General features: G+C 41.2%; 1 long non-coding RNA gene across 1 annotated transcript; it reads right to left on the bottom strand.

The window, feature by feature from the left end:
• Positions 1 to 2,182: 2,182 nt before the first annotated feature.
• LOC115067245 lies at positions 2,183 to 10,583 on the bottom strand. The gene is made up of 3 exons (XR_003846675.1): positions 10,517 to 10,583; positions 3,778 to 3,884; positions 2,183 to 2,431 (listed from the first exon to the last, which is right to left on the bottom strand). It is a non-coding gene; the product is annotated as an uncharacterized LOC115067245 (long non-coding RNA).
• Between the last annotated feature and the right edge of the window lie 3,807 nt (positions 10,584 to 14,390).

Below are 14,390 nucleotides of genomic sequence, written 5' to 3'. Positions count from 1 at the left end.
TATATATATATATAAAATAATGAAATAAAAAAAATAAATGGGACAGAGATCAATAACGACATAGACTCTAGGAAAATCAAATTAATTGTTCAGTAAAGGCTTGACTACTGTGTAAAACAAAGTAACAGCAACAAGACTGACTTCTGGCTCTGATAAATGGCAGGCATGGTTTTCCTCAGGGCCCAGGTCTGTCTTGGGCCCAGCAGAAAAGCAGCCAGGACATAGTGTACCATCTGCACCTGCACTGAGTGATATCTATGTAATCATTCCAAGAGGAAACTAGCATGTTCAATTCTTAATTAACCTATGGGCAAACCACTGCCCCATTTGATCACCATTGCTGAGTGTAAATATTGTTACCTTCATGACAAATGGACTCTAGAGGGGTTTAATATAAGTCAAGCAGGTATTGCTAGTATTCTCAGCATATAAAGAAGCACTCAGAACAGGGAATGGCTGTGTGCCCATAACCCCAGAGCTATAGGGAATAGAGACATGAGGACCACTGGGGCTTGCTGGCGACCAGTCTAGTTCCAGGTTAAATGACAGACCTAGTGTGCAGAGAATAAAGCAGAGAGTGGTAGAGCAGGATACCTGACATCCTCCTCCGGCCTCCACATATATGCAGGGACATGTCCACACCCGTATACATGTGTGCATACACTACACACACGTACACTATTCTCTATCATACCGACACACTCAATTTTTTTTTAAAAGAAATACCCAGAATTTGGTGGATGGAAAATAGATATTCAAAGTACTATTTATAATTATACATATAATTGACATAGAAACATAAAAGAGAAATGAAAGGTAAAATATACACATGAACCACAAATTAATCCATATCTTTCATATCTTGTAACACTTAATGTTTTTTAATTGAAAAAGCAAAGGAATAAAGTATAAAGTATGTAAATACATAATTTTTAAAATGTAAAATAGGGAGCCAGGCATGGTGGCACATGCCTTTTATCTCAGCACTCAGAAGAGAGAAGCCTGCAGATCTCTGTGAGATTGAGGCGAGCCTGGTTTACATAGCAAGTTCCAGGCCATCTGGGCCTACAGGAAGACACTGTCTCAAAAAACAAAAGCAGCAAAATTGTCCAACAAGAATACAGATTTCAAAATTCCTTGCAAGTAAGGGAAGGGGAGTCTCAAGGCACTAGTCTCCTTAGGGTGGCTATAGCACTCAGGCATGCTCTCTTGACCTTCTCGTGTCCCTCCTCTGCACCCCCTTCTCTCTGCTGCCTTCCTACTCGATGTTTTCCTTTCCTGGCCATGCCTGCTTTCCTTTACTCCAGGCCTTTCACAGACTTGCCCTTCTTTGCTAGCCTTCCCTTCTTACCTGGCTCCATGGCCTTCCTGTGTTCTCAGTGGCCCTCCCTGATTGTATCACGCCTCTGTGGTAGGCATTCCAAGTGGGTTGTGGTCCTTGCCCTTTCCTACTACATTTTGTATGTTAAGGTAATTGTGCTTCCGAATATCAAGTGGGAGTATAGGCCAAGACACCACATAGATGCTCATGAATTATTAGTTAACTCGTGGTGGTGACAAGTGTCTGAAATAAACCTATAAAAACATACTCAGTGTCAACAGGGGCCAGGTAATCAATATCTTAGTATTGAATAATTTCGATATCAAAGACATTCATCAGCAAAGTAAAACGTGTTCCATATTAAAATCTTTGGCCTACATTCCAGTTTGTTTTCGGTTGCTGTAACAACACCATCAAATGCAGCTTGAGGAGGGAAGGGTTTATTTGGCTTACAGGTTACAGTCCATCATGGAGGAAAACCAAGACAGGAACCTGGAGGCAGGAGCTGAGGCCAAAACCATGGAGGAATGCTGCCTACTGTCCTGCTTTTTACTGGCTTGCTCAGTTACCATTCTTATACAGTCCAGACCCATCTGCCTAGGAACGGCATTGCCCACAGTGGGCTGGGCCCTTTTACACCAATTAGCAATCAAGAAAATGCCCCACAGGCCAATCTGACGGAGGAATTTCCACAGTTGAGATTCCCTTTTCTCAGGTGTATCTAGGTTTGTATCATGTTGATAAAAACTGTGAATGCATTATTCTTTTTAACCATTTCAGCTATTTATTTAATTAATTAATTGAATTTTATTAAATTTTTGTGATGTATTATGTGAAGCTCATGTTCTTTGTTTTTTAATTTACTTGTGCTTTATATTTATTTAACTTAAAATTATTTAATAATCACACATAGATATAATATATTTGGATCCAATCCACCCCATTACATATTTCAATATCAGTTCCAGCTTCAAAATAAGTGTATTGAGACGATTTGGTCATGAGGTCTCACTGTGGCATGGTGCTTAAGAGTGCCGTTCAGAGGACTGCTAGGCATGATGGAGAAGCTGAAGCTAGAAGATGCCACTGTCTAAACCAGTGAAGCAGGACCTAAAATGGGAAAAATAGGCTTCATGGCAAGGAGACAAATAAAAGAACTTCACAAACCCACAAGGAAGTAAGAGTATTCAAAAGAGCAGAGAAAGATCCTAAGGCAAAGAAGCAAGTGGGGACTAGGAATCAGAGCTGCTTTGAAAAGGTAAACCAGGCAAAGACACGTAGTCCTACCCTGAGCACAAGCCCAGGCTCCAGAGCCTCAAATCCAGCCACAGGTTTTGACTCAATCAATAAAGTGTTTGCTGCACAAATATGAGAACCTGAGTTTGAGCCCCAGAACATGTAAAGCTTAGTGTGCTGGCCTATGCTAGTAATCTTAGCACTGGAGAGGCAGACAGGTGAATCCCTGGGGCTTGGTAGCCAGCCAGCCTAGTCAGCAAGTTGCAGGCCAATGAGAGACCCTTTCACAAAAAGCAAGGTGGACAGCACCTGAGGATTCTGGATTCTACACACAGCACACACACATGCCATTTGCCTATATACACATGTACCCCTAACAAACACACAGATATGCACAGAACACAAGTGCATGTGTACCTGCACACAGATGTACTTCTATACACACACACACACACACACACACACACACACATACACACACACACACACACCATTAGCATATGTAGTTTTGAAATAAATGAAATTTTTCTGGTATCAAGAAATTCTAAAATATAGGTGAACGTTTATAGATTGAGCATAGGGTAAATGTCTCTAATTTTGATCTAATGCATTCTCAACTAAACCAAAGTTCTATGAGCATCAGGAGAGGGGAAGAAAAGTTAACATCATTAAGTGGTTAGTTAAATTAACATTAAAATTTACCTCTTACTAACTGTTAGCAGTAATGTCAGGCTTGAGTGAATCAGTTAATGAAAAGAAATAGTGCCAGAAACCATGCTGCTTTCGAGAGCCAGGTGTTACAGTGTAGCCCTTCTTGGCTATGGTTCTTCTACCCTTGAACATTTTAGAATACATAAGAAGTACATTGTGGCAATATCCTGACTTCTCAGAATTCAAAATGGGAGACCCTAAATCATCAGACTATAATGGGAAATGTATTCTGGTTTCCTTAATAGTATTTGTATAATTTAGGACAACTGACATTAAAGTGTTAGAGCAATGACTTGATACAACAGGCAAAAATTAGGAAACTGTGGGCTAGGAATAGAGAAAGTAGGCTTGAATGAACTCTCTGACATCCTGAGGGTGATGGGGAAGGGGAACAGTTTTCCACTCAAACCATAGAATGTTAAAAGGAAAACACGTTGCGAGCTGAGTACAAAATTCCAGAGTCGTTCCCAACAGACATTTCTTTGTGCTCAGAACTTTCAAACTGTTACCTCAGCTCCTTGGAGCGAAGTTTTTCCCCTTTTACAGTGTCCCAGGGCACTGCACAGGGCCTTTGTCCTCCTTCTAGGGTCTTCTCAGCCATGAGTCACACAGCCAGCTGTATGCAAAATAAAATGACTAGTGTTAGGAGTTTGGGGTGAGGAACACATACTGGGACACACTGGTTGCTACAAGGGCAGTCTCGATACAGCACACCAAGTCCGGCACCTTCCCACCTAATCCTTTCTCCATAGAGAGTGACTTATAGAAGAAACTTATTTACCCCAGAGCTTTCACTTGGAGATTTGGTTGCAGTTTGAATTTGAAACTCAGCCAAAAGTGTTTGTTTTTCCATTTTCCCTTCAATGTTACTTTCTGTTTGTGACTCATGCTGTGAGTTTCTAATTCCTGAACTGAAAAACATTTCTACACCTATTTTCTGAGCCAGGCAGCTAGTGTTCCTGCTTCCACGGAACTTCCACTCAGTGAAGATAGGAGCTATGGAATCATTTCAATCTGGAGGATGAAGACTTATGATAGGGAAGGGCAATGGTGATGTGGAAGGGCCTCCAATTGGGAAGTTGAACACTGGGAACTGGCTATGAGCATGTAGCAGATGGCCTCCCTCGGGAAGGTGAGGGCTGTGTGGAGGACATCAACATACAGAACAGGGCCTCCTTTGAAAACATGAGCCCTACATTGGGTCTGAACATTTAGAGATCAACAGTAACCAAGAAAGATTCTGTGGACTTAATATGAATTTACCACACGTGAGTGAGGCTGGAGAAAAGGGAAAGGAAATACGTGCTGCAAATATAAAGACTTTTATAAAACTAAAATCAGTACCTTCAAGAAAGGGAGCTAGCTCTCATGGATTTGGAGAGCACTATGCAAGCTGCTAAGGGAGAACATCAGTCGATGATCCAACCCCAGCTTCAAGGCCTAATAACCACATCAGTGACTGGTCCAGCAAATGACATGTATGCAGTAGTGGCACTTTTATCTTGGGGGTAATCAGCAGCTACCTAATTGGACTTAAAGCCCACTCAACGGGAGGAAATTCATGTGTGGTACTGTAAACATAGCCAAATACATATGGCTGGAGTGGTCTTAGATCTTAGAGAAAACCCCAAGGCTGTCACATCCCTAGACAAATGTAATTTCTTACTATGAGCAAAATATGGATCCTTATATTTATAGACAAGTATCTCAGTCACCACTGATCAAAGAAGCCTCTTTTGCAACAGACGGAGAGTTCTACAACTGGTCACACACAGACATTGTCTTTGAATTTCCCAAACCTAAGAGGCACATCTACAATGCAACCTCTACACCTAAGGACCATGGAACATAGAACAAGGGGTAAAGAGGACACTAATGCATCTCTCAGTTCTTATCAATGAAACTCCCTCATGCAACAGAGGGCCAGGAACACAAAAGGTCACAAATGGCCAAAGTGTAGAAAGTCTGCAGAGTGTGGGTATGTGGACTGGACTCTCATATTAAACTCTACCCACCCAGAGCTCAGGAACCATTTCAGAAGAGGGGCCAGAAAGATTGTAAGAGCCAGGGAGGAGGTGCGTGACCATTTGGAAAAAGAGTCCTACAAGCCCCTGGAACCTTGCTCATATGAACCTACAGCAATGGTGTCAACGTGCACAAGACCTATGCAAAGTCAAGGAGACAAAACCCAGCACAGAACTGTGGAAATGGATAACAAGCCCCAATTATTGGCAGCTGATTACTGCTGGGTGAGGAAGAGCTGATCTTCCTAAAGGGAGGGACTCTAGATAGGCTGACTAGATCCCAGTGGTTGAATTTGCACTGAGGGATGTTTGGGGACACTAACTTGACATGATAGGCCTGAACACAAATGCCCCAAGATATGAATTCCACTAGGGCAGGGATCTTTGTGAGGGTACCAATGGGGAAGGGGGTATAAAGATGAATAAGATTAAGATGTTCTGTATGAAACACAAAAATTCAATAAAAAAGTTTACAAAGAAAAGGTAGATGTTGCTTACTGCAAGTAATCTGAATGGGTATTTGCTGGAACTGGATGGTACTAATAGAAAACAGTAGTAGAAATATATGAAATGTGTGTGTGTGTGTGTGTGTGTGTGTGTGTGTGTGTGTATGTGTGTGTGTGTATGTGCAAGGATGTATGGGGGTGTAAGTGCCTGTGCGTGCAGGTGAATATGCACATAATGCACGTTCACGTGGAGGTCAGTAGACAACCTCAGCTGTTCTTCAAGTACATTTAGCTTGTCTTCTGAGAAAGGCTCTCTAACTGATCTGGAGATCACCAATTAGATGAGGCTAAACGTGCTAGGCCCAAGGATCCAGCCGTCTGTCACCACAGCACTGGAATTACAAGTATATACTAACATGCCTCCTGTTCCGTTTGTTTCTTACACTGATTCTGGGATCTTAAACTCAGGTCCTGATGGTCACAAGGCAAGCCCTTTACTTACTGAGTCATTTTGAAACATTTTTAATATATTTTTTATGTATATGATGTATTGTCTGCATGTATGTAAGTACATCCATGTTGTACAGTGTCTGAGGAGGTCAGAAGAGGGCATTGGATCCCTTGGAACTGGAGTTGCAGACAGTTGTTAACTACCATATGGGTTCAGGGAACAACACCCGGGTCCCTGCAAGAGCAGTGAGTGCTCTTAACCATTGATCCATTTCTCCAGCCCCTTGCTTGAGTTTTTAAAATTATTTTTATTTTAAGTGTATCAGTGTATTGCCTGCATGTATGTAAGTGTGTTGGTGTCAAGCACTACCCATAGAGTTCAGAAGAGGGCATCAGATCCTCTGCATCTGGAAATATTGACAGTTGTTAGCTGCCATGTAGGTGCTGGGAACTAAACCCAGATCCTCTGCAAGAGCAGCCAGTACTCTTAACCATTGAGCTATGTCTCTAGCCCATGAAATATATTTTATACAGTAGAACTGATTCTAAGCACAGGACCTTGGTTGCAAGGATTACTAAACCACCTGTCATTTTCTAATGCTGTTTTGCTGGACGAACACTTTATTTAGGGAAAATACAAAGATAGTCTAGGTCAAAACATTTAGAAGAGGTTTTCCTGACTGTGTGTGTGCTGCATGTCACAAAATAAATGAACAAATAAAGCTAAGCCAACCTTCGCAGTCTGCCATTAAGACTAGGTGTGCATTCTGCCTCTGGGCTTCTTGTAGCAGTTACACAGTTAAGCAGGCATCCTCACATAGAAACGAATCCAATGCTCAGCATTGTTGAGAATTCTTCTACAGTACAATTACCAGACCCACCACACCGTGAGAAGATGGGGGACACTGAGAAGCATGTAAGGCCTCTGCCATCTGAATCCATCGAGAATCATGGGGTGCCCAGGCCTCTGCCATCTGAATCCATTGAGAATCATGGGGTTCCCAGGCCTCTACCATCTGAATCCACTGAGAATCATGGGGTGCCCAGGCCTCTGCCATCTGAATCCATCGAGAATCATGGGGTGCCCAGGCCTCTGCCATCTGAATTCCACTGAAAATCATGGGGTGCCCAGGCCTCTGCCATCTGAATCCATCGAGAATCATGGGGTTCTCAGGCCTCTGCTGTCTGAATCCACTGAGAATCATGGGGTGCCCAGGCCTCTGCCATCTGAATCCATCGAGAATCATGGGGTGCCCAGGCCTCTGCCATCTGAATTCCACATGGGAGTTTTTGTCAAATAAGAAGCAGAAGGCAGACCAGCACTGGTATTTCTGTATACTAAGAGATCACCTACAAGGCCAAAGGACACAAAGAAGTGTTTGTTTTTCTTGCTTACTCAAGGAATAAAAATCCAATAACAAGCCGAAAGATGCCTACAGCAGGAAACCCTTCCCATTGCCCCCGTTCCACTATTTTCCATTTCCTCTTCTCTTGAGTCCACAAGTCATGAATGATTTTTTTTTCAAAAGAAGTGTGATATTAGTCAATTTACAGAAATTAAACATGCGCACACCATCATAAAATCACAGAAGCAGGAATGGACAGCTTTGGTGCAAGACATCTGAGAAAGGACACGTGAGCCTACCTGGCCTCCACCTGCACCTGAACACACACATGTGCACGTACACACCCACATATATACACACATACACCAAAGAAAAGGAAAGAGTATCTTTTTCAGATGCAAAAATGCACTTAAAAGGATTCTATGTGGCCTTTTCTTTCTGATCACTACCAGGAGCAAATTTTAGAGAAACACAGGAAGAAGGAGGGAGAGATCATGAAAAACAATGAGGACATGAAGCAAGAAAACCCAAGGCAGGAGTTGTGAACCATGAGAAAATAGCTTCATTTCCACTCGCAAGGATGATAAAATGCACACATCCACACAGGGGAGGGGCTGGGTCCTGCAGGGACTCACTTCGGTTGTGTCATCGGGTGCCACTAATCTTTCCCTTTGCTGAGGAATGGGGTAGAAGCTCAAGTCCAGCTCACCCAGGCCAATCTGGCTGCCTCTCAGGTTATGACTGCCAGGTTCACTCTGCTCATCACTGCTGCCTTTTCCAGCCACAAGCAGTTGTTTGCAGAAAGAGGACATCTCCCTTCTCTGAGCCCTGGGGATTGTGAGACTCAGGAGAATCACAGAGAGGCCAGTGTGCTCATCAAGAGGCTCAGAATCACCTGTCTTCTTTCCCACCCAAGAAACCCAAAGTCAGAAACACACACACACACACACACACACACACACACACACAGAACACACACACACAAACACATACATATACACATACACACATAAATACACATTTACATGTACACACACACACACACACACACACACACACACACACACACAAGGTTTTCCCCGGACATGTCCTAAAGAACTACAGATCTTGTTCATGTGATTTCTGACAATATTTCCAGCTATCTTTAAAGACTTTCTAAAGATAAGTGTATCTAACTTTCTGTTTTTGCATATGGTTGTTCCCAGTTAGAATAGTAGATTCTCTATGGAAGGCAATGAATTTTACTTTCTTACTAGCAATACTAGTTGCCACTAGAGATTTTTTAAATTACCTGATTATATGTTATTATTTTATTGTATGACATTAAACACGTATGTGTTTATATTAGAAAATCTTAGATTTGCTTGGCATATGAAGAAAGAATGCACAAATTAATGTTTTAAATATTCCCCCCCTTTCTTTGAGACAAGGTCTCACTCTGTAGTTATGAAGCTTGTTCTTGTGACAGAAGTTGGCCTCATCTTGTAACAGTTCACCTGCCTCAGCTTCCACAGTGTTGTGATTACTGACATGAGTCATCATACATGGTTTCACCCAAGGTTTTTGTCACATAGAAACAACCTTAAATATTTTGTGCTTTAAATTGCTAAAAAGCTTCTAGAAGTGAATGCCAGTTCTTAACTGTCAACTAGTGTTTGTAATTTCACTTGAAGAAGTTTAAAGTGTTTGGCTACATCACTACTTGAACCTCCAGACTATCTATGTGAACTTCCGTTTCGGAAAAAAAATTCTAAACAAAAAGCTTCTTAAGTATGTCCAGCAGCTCACAGAGTTGCCCTTTGGAAGAATCATAACGGGAATACTCTAAAATGCACACTTGGGTTCTAGGATTTTTTAAAAATGCAAACAGCAGGAACTTCTGGCCACCAGGCCTGCGGAGCTGGGATTGGCAGCTCAGCAGGCCTGGAATCATAGTGCTATGATCCTAAACACAGCATCTGTTACTGAGTTGCAGAGCAAACAGGCGCCCATAATATCATTTTTAATGTGTTTTTGTCTGCTGCAATTGTGGACTAAATACATCTACAGCCAGCAAGCACATACAGGAGGACTTCAGACTGTTTTAATGTTACTTGTCATCTAAGCTAAAGTAGTCAAAGTAATGGGTGCCAAATTCTTCCATTTGACAGCTAATTAAGTGCCATGTAATTTTTCGTCTAGGTTGAGTTACATTATAATGAACTTGTGCACTACTCAACTTTTCCATATTTTATGCTGCATCTCACAATAAATTGCAAGTCTCTCTCTGTATCCCTGGAGACTCCACATTATCAACATTCTCAAGTTCTCTGTGTTTGAAAGTTTACCTGGTAGTTGCTAGTTCCTCGAAATCTTCTGTTTATTAAATTAAACAGCCATGTTTCTTTAGGGGCAAAACTATGTTTCCAGAAGACGAATCTGTACTCACAGATGAAAATATTTACTAGGTGGGAGACCACCCCTCCCCAAGGTGGCATGTCCTGTTTAAAGACATTCCCCCCAATCGAGACAAGTCCTTTACCCTTGAGTAATAACCAGGCTTCTGATACAGTGACTCATTCTTTGAACTACCAGAAATTTAAACTCCCTGGGCCTCAGCACAGCTACTGGCATTCCTTTACTTCAGGGATGAGAGATGCTTCTTCCAACATATCCAAACAGTGCAAAGGCCTGAGAACACAGAGTTCAATAACAACTTTAGTAGCACCCACTGCGCTGCAGCAGGCCGAATCTCACAAATCCATCGTGATTTTTTGGTTGATTGAATTTGGCATCATTCAGGAGGTATCCCAGTTATAACAGAATTTTGAGTAGTAGAGACTGAATCTTTCTTTATAGAACTGGCAATCATCTGGCATAACCTCATTTGTGTGGAATAGAACAGGTTCCAGAAGCCCAACCACAGTAGCTGGCCATGAAGACAGTACTAATTATGCCCCAAGTTCTAAAGAAGCAAAGAACAAGATGGCATCAATTACTCACCCTCCAGATCCAGGATTAGCCACAGCAGGATCTGAGCACACTGGAGATGTGTCAAGTGAGGCTTTCTGCTCCAAATCGCAGACACACTAGAAGAGTAATAAAACAAGCCACAAGGAGTTGCCGTGTTTATGACTAGAGAGCAAAGGTCAGGAGGGGATTCTGGGAGCTGCTGAAAACTGACTTCACACTATTGATGAGAACTGGTCCCCAGGGGAAGAGGGAATAGGAAGTGGCTGTAATGTCATCTTTCTCACTTTAAATTATGGAATGGTATTTACAGTTTTGCTCTAGTTAACTGATAGCTATTCTTACCCTGGGACTGCAGTATGTTTTTCTCTAAGAGAAGAGAATGTTCAAGAAACACATGGTGAGTGGGTGTGTGTAGGGGGGGGGGTATGAGGTGTTGAGGGGTACCACTGAAGAAGATGCCTGCATTGATAGAAGCTCACTGCAAGGTTTGATGTTGCTGTTCTGTGCCCTGTACCCTAGTGTAGGAGCGTTTAACTCTGGAATCCCCTGAGGCCCAACACACGAATGCATCAAATGTCCAACTCCAGGATCTGGTGACAAATACAGTCATCAAGAAATGCCAGTATTTACTGAAATCTGTCAACATGGCTGCAAAGAGAGGGTCATGCAAAATATGTGTTCTATATACAGTTACACACACAAGGAAGTATGTTGGGCAGAAAAGCCCTTAAATATCTCTGAATTGCTAACTACAACTGATATGAAGCCAAGATTCATTTCTGTAAACAAGTTATAGGAACAGGGCTTGAAGACACTCATTCTCAGGGACCCTTCTTCAGCACAGACCATTTCTCCAAATGTGTAATGCAATTTTGAGTGAGAAATAGTAATCGTTTATCATTATAACTCAATCCAACATAAGATTGTCTTTTGTTTTCTGACCACAGTCATGTGGTCATTAAGTAAAATTAAATTTATGCACATTTTTTTCAGATGCTAGGGTAAGGGTGTCAAAAATATATTGAGTGAATAAATATAAGAAATTGGTGTAATTTTGTTAGAGAAACAGGAAGGAACTATAAGTTTCAGAAGAAAAGGAAATAGTTATATAAATTTTTTTTACTATTGAAAATAGAGCTTTTTACAAATTAAATAAAAAAGACTAATGCTTAATGTGGAGGAGTATGCCTTTAATTGTAGCACTTGGAACACAGAGTGAGACAGATCTCTGTGAGATTAAAGCCAGCCGAGTCTACATAATAAGTTTCAGAAAGCTGTGGCTACAGGGAGACCCAGTCTCAAAATAAATAAATAGATAAATAAATACTAACTAGACATGGTAGCATGCATCTGTAATCTCAGCATTTGGGAGGTAGAGGTAGGAGGACCAGGAGTTCAAGTCCAGCCTCAGCTACACAGAGAGTTTGAAGCCACCAGGGCTACATAAGTCCCTGTCTCAAACAAACAATAACATCATGTTTCTTCTCTAACAAAAATACTTTGATGCATATATTATCCTAAACATGTAGCTGCTAAAACCAATAAAATCATAATAACTTTTTTTTGCAAACAATGTTAAATTTCTTATTTTGTCATCTTTGAGATATTGTTTTTTCCTAACTTTTACAAAAACTTTATTAAGAATTTCATACATGAATATAAGGTGTTTAGATCAAATCCACGCCCACTCACTCCCTTCCAACAATATAGATATGGGAGGCCATATCTCCCCATCACTTTTTTCTTTATATTTTCTGTTTTTTCCTTCTTTCATTTATTTTGATGGGGCTTTTGGGTACTCTAACATCCCCCCCCTCTGAAAAGGTAACCCGAATATTTTAAGGATTAGATACAAGCTCTCAAATACTTTTGATACTTTTGGCCTTTGGAACAGAATATGTTGCTGACAGTCCCAAGGACATTTTGACTTTTAGCCAAGAAACTGGCTACTTTTCTTTGGGGTCTTTTTACCCTAACTGCCTAGCCAATTCCTACCTCCTATTCTTATCACACCATCCTCTGAAGGGGTTACACAAACTGCCAATAGAGAGTAGGGACGCAGACCCCTCTGGCTTCTTCCATGCTGAACAGGGATGCAGGGTGAGGCAATTGGAGTACCCCTTCAGTGGGTCTATCTAAAAGACTCCCAAATTGCATAACTCATATCTCTAAGGGGAAAAGAAAGTCCTTGAATTATTAACAGGAAATGTGAAGGAGAAGTAAAGGCAAGAGTAATTAGCATTACAAGTTCTAGACAGGGAACTAGAAAAAGTCAGAACAGGGCAATTTTCAAACGTTTATATGAGAACCCATTGGAATTTCTTGACAAGGGCTTCCAAAAGTATCCCTCTATTGGGTTCTTCCTCATTTTTCTTTTGTCTTCCAAGGCTGAACTCTAGAGTGATGGATTCAGGATTTGCTTTCAGGTATTTTGATAGCTGTTGGAGTGGTTAGAGTCAGTGTCAGTTCCCTCTCAAAGGCTTCAAGATAACTGAGGAATTTCTGAAGTGTATGTATGACCTGAGGGTATGCACACATGATATCCTTTACTCAGCATGGGCCATGCCTTCTCTTCCTAGCCTTCCGCAGGTTGTACACTTCAGCCCTCCCCAAATCCAGGAGGCCTTGTGTGATTAGGGCCAAATTATATACAGTTGGCTGGTAAGAGTGGCTGGATACTCCAGTAAGGGTCCAGTGCCACTGCTTGGCCCTCCTATAATGAATGAGCACAACTGTCAACAAGCCCAATTGTGACTATGTCTAGTGATCAGGCTCAGCTGAAGTCATGATGATGGTAGTTATTTCATGCAGAAGGGACTGCTGTATAGTATCATCTTATTAAAAGGACCTGGAATTTAAAAGGATTTGGTGCTAGGAGCCACATATGAGGGAGAACATAGGTCATTTGTTTTTCTGAGTCTGTGTTGCTTCACTTAGTATAACAGTTTCTAGATCCATCCATTTACCTGCAAATTTCATTATTTCATCTTTCGTTACTGAATAGAATGCCATTGTGTAAATAAACCACATTTTTGTTAACCACTCGTCAGTTGAGAGGCACTTAGCCTCTCTTAGCTATTGTGAAAAGAGCAGCAACAAACATGGTTGTACAAGTGTCTGCAATAGGGTGAGTCCTTTGGGTATATGCCAAGGAGTGATATAACAGGGTAATATGGTAGGTTCATTTTTAGGTTTTTAAGAGTTCTCCCCACTGTTTTCCATAGAGGTTGCATGAGTTTGCAATCCCATGAGCAGAGAATGAGCGTTCCCTTCTCTCCACATCCTCACCAGCATTGATATCATTTGTTCTCTTGATCCTAGTCAGTCTGATTGGAGTAAGAGGATACCTTAGGGTGGTTTTCATTTTCATTTCCTTAATTACTAACAATGTTGAATACTTTTTGAGATGTTTCTTAGCCATCTTTATTTCTTCCTTTGAGAACACTTTCTGTTTAGATCTTTAGCCCATTTTTTAATTGGGTTATTTGGTTTCTCACATCTTTGTTTTTTGAGTTCTTTATATATTCTGATGTTAAACTTCTGTCAGATGTGTCACTGGTGAAGATTTTTTTCACAGTCTGTGGGTTTTCCCTTCACTTTTTTCATTGTTTCTTTTGCTGTATGGAAGATTTTTAGTTTAATGAGGTTCCACTTATTGATTGCTGACTTTAATTCCTGAGCAATTTCTGTCTGGTTTAGAAAATCCTTTCCTACACCTATATCTTACAAGTTACTGCCAATATTTTCTTCTAATAGTTTCAGGGTTCCCAGTTTCACATTGAGGTCTTCGATCCATTTAGAGTTGACTTTTGTGCAAGGCTAGAGATCAGGATCTAGTTTCATTCTTCTACAGGTGGAGATCCAGTTTTGCCAGCACCATTTGTTGAAGATGTTGTCTTTCCCC

Source organism: Nannospalax galili, unplaced genomic scaffold, assembly GCF_000622305.1.
Source record: "Nannospalax galili isolate Female #2095 unplaced genomic scaffold, S.galili_v1.0 scaffold43, whole genome shotgun sequence".
NCBI lineage: Eukaryota > Metazoa > Chordata > Mammalia > Rodentia > Spalacidae > Nannospalax > Nannospalax galili.
This window is presented reverse-complemented; position numbering and strand designations above follow the sequence as displayed.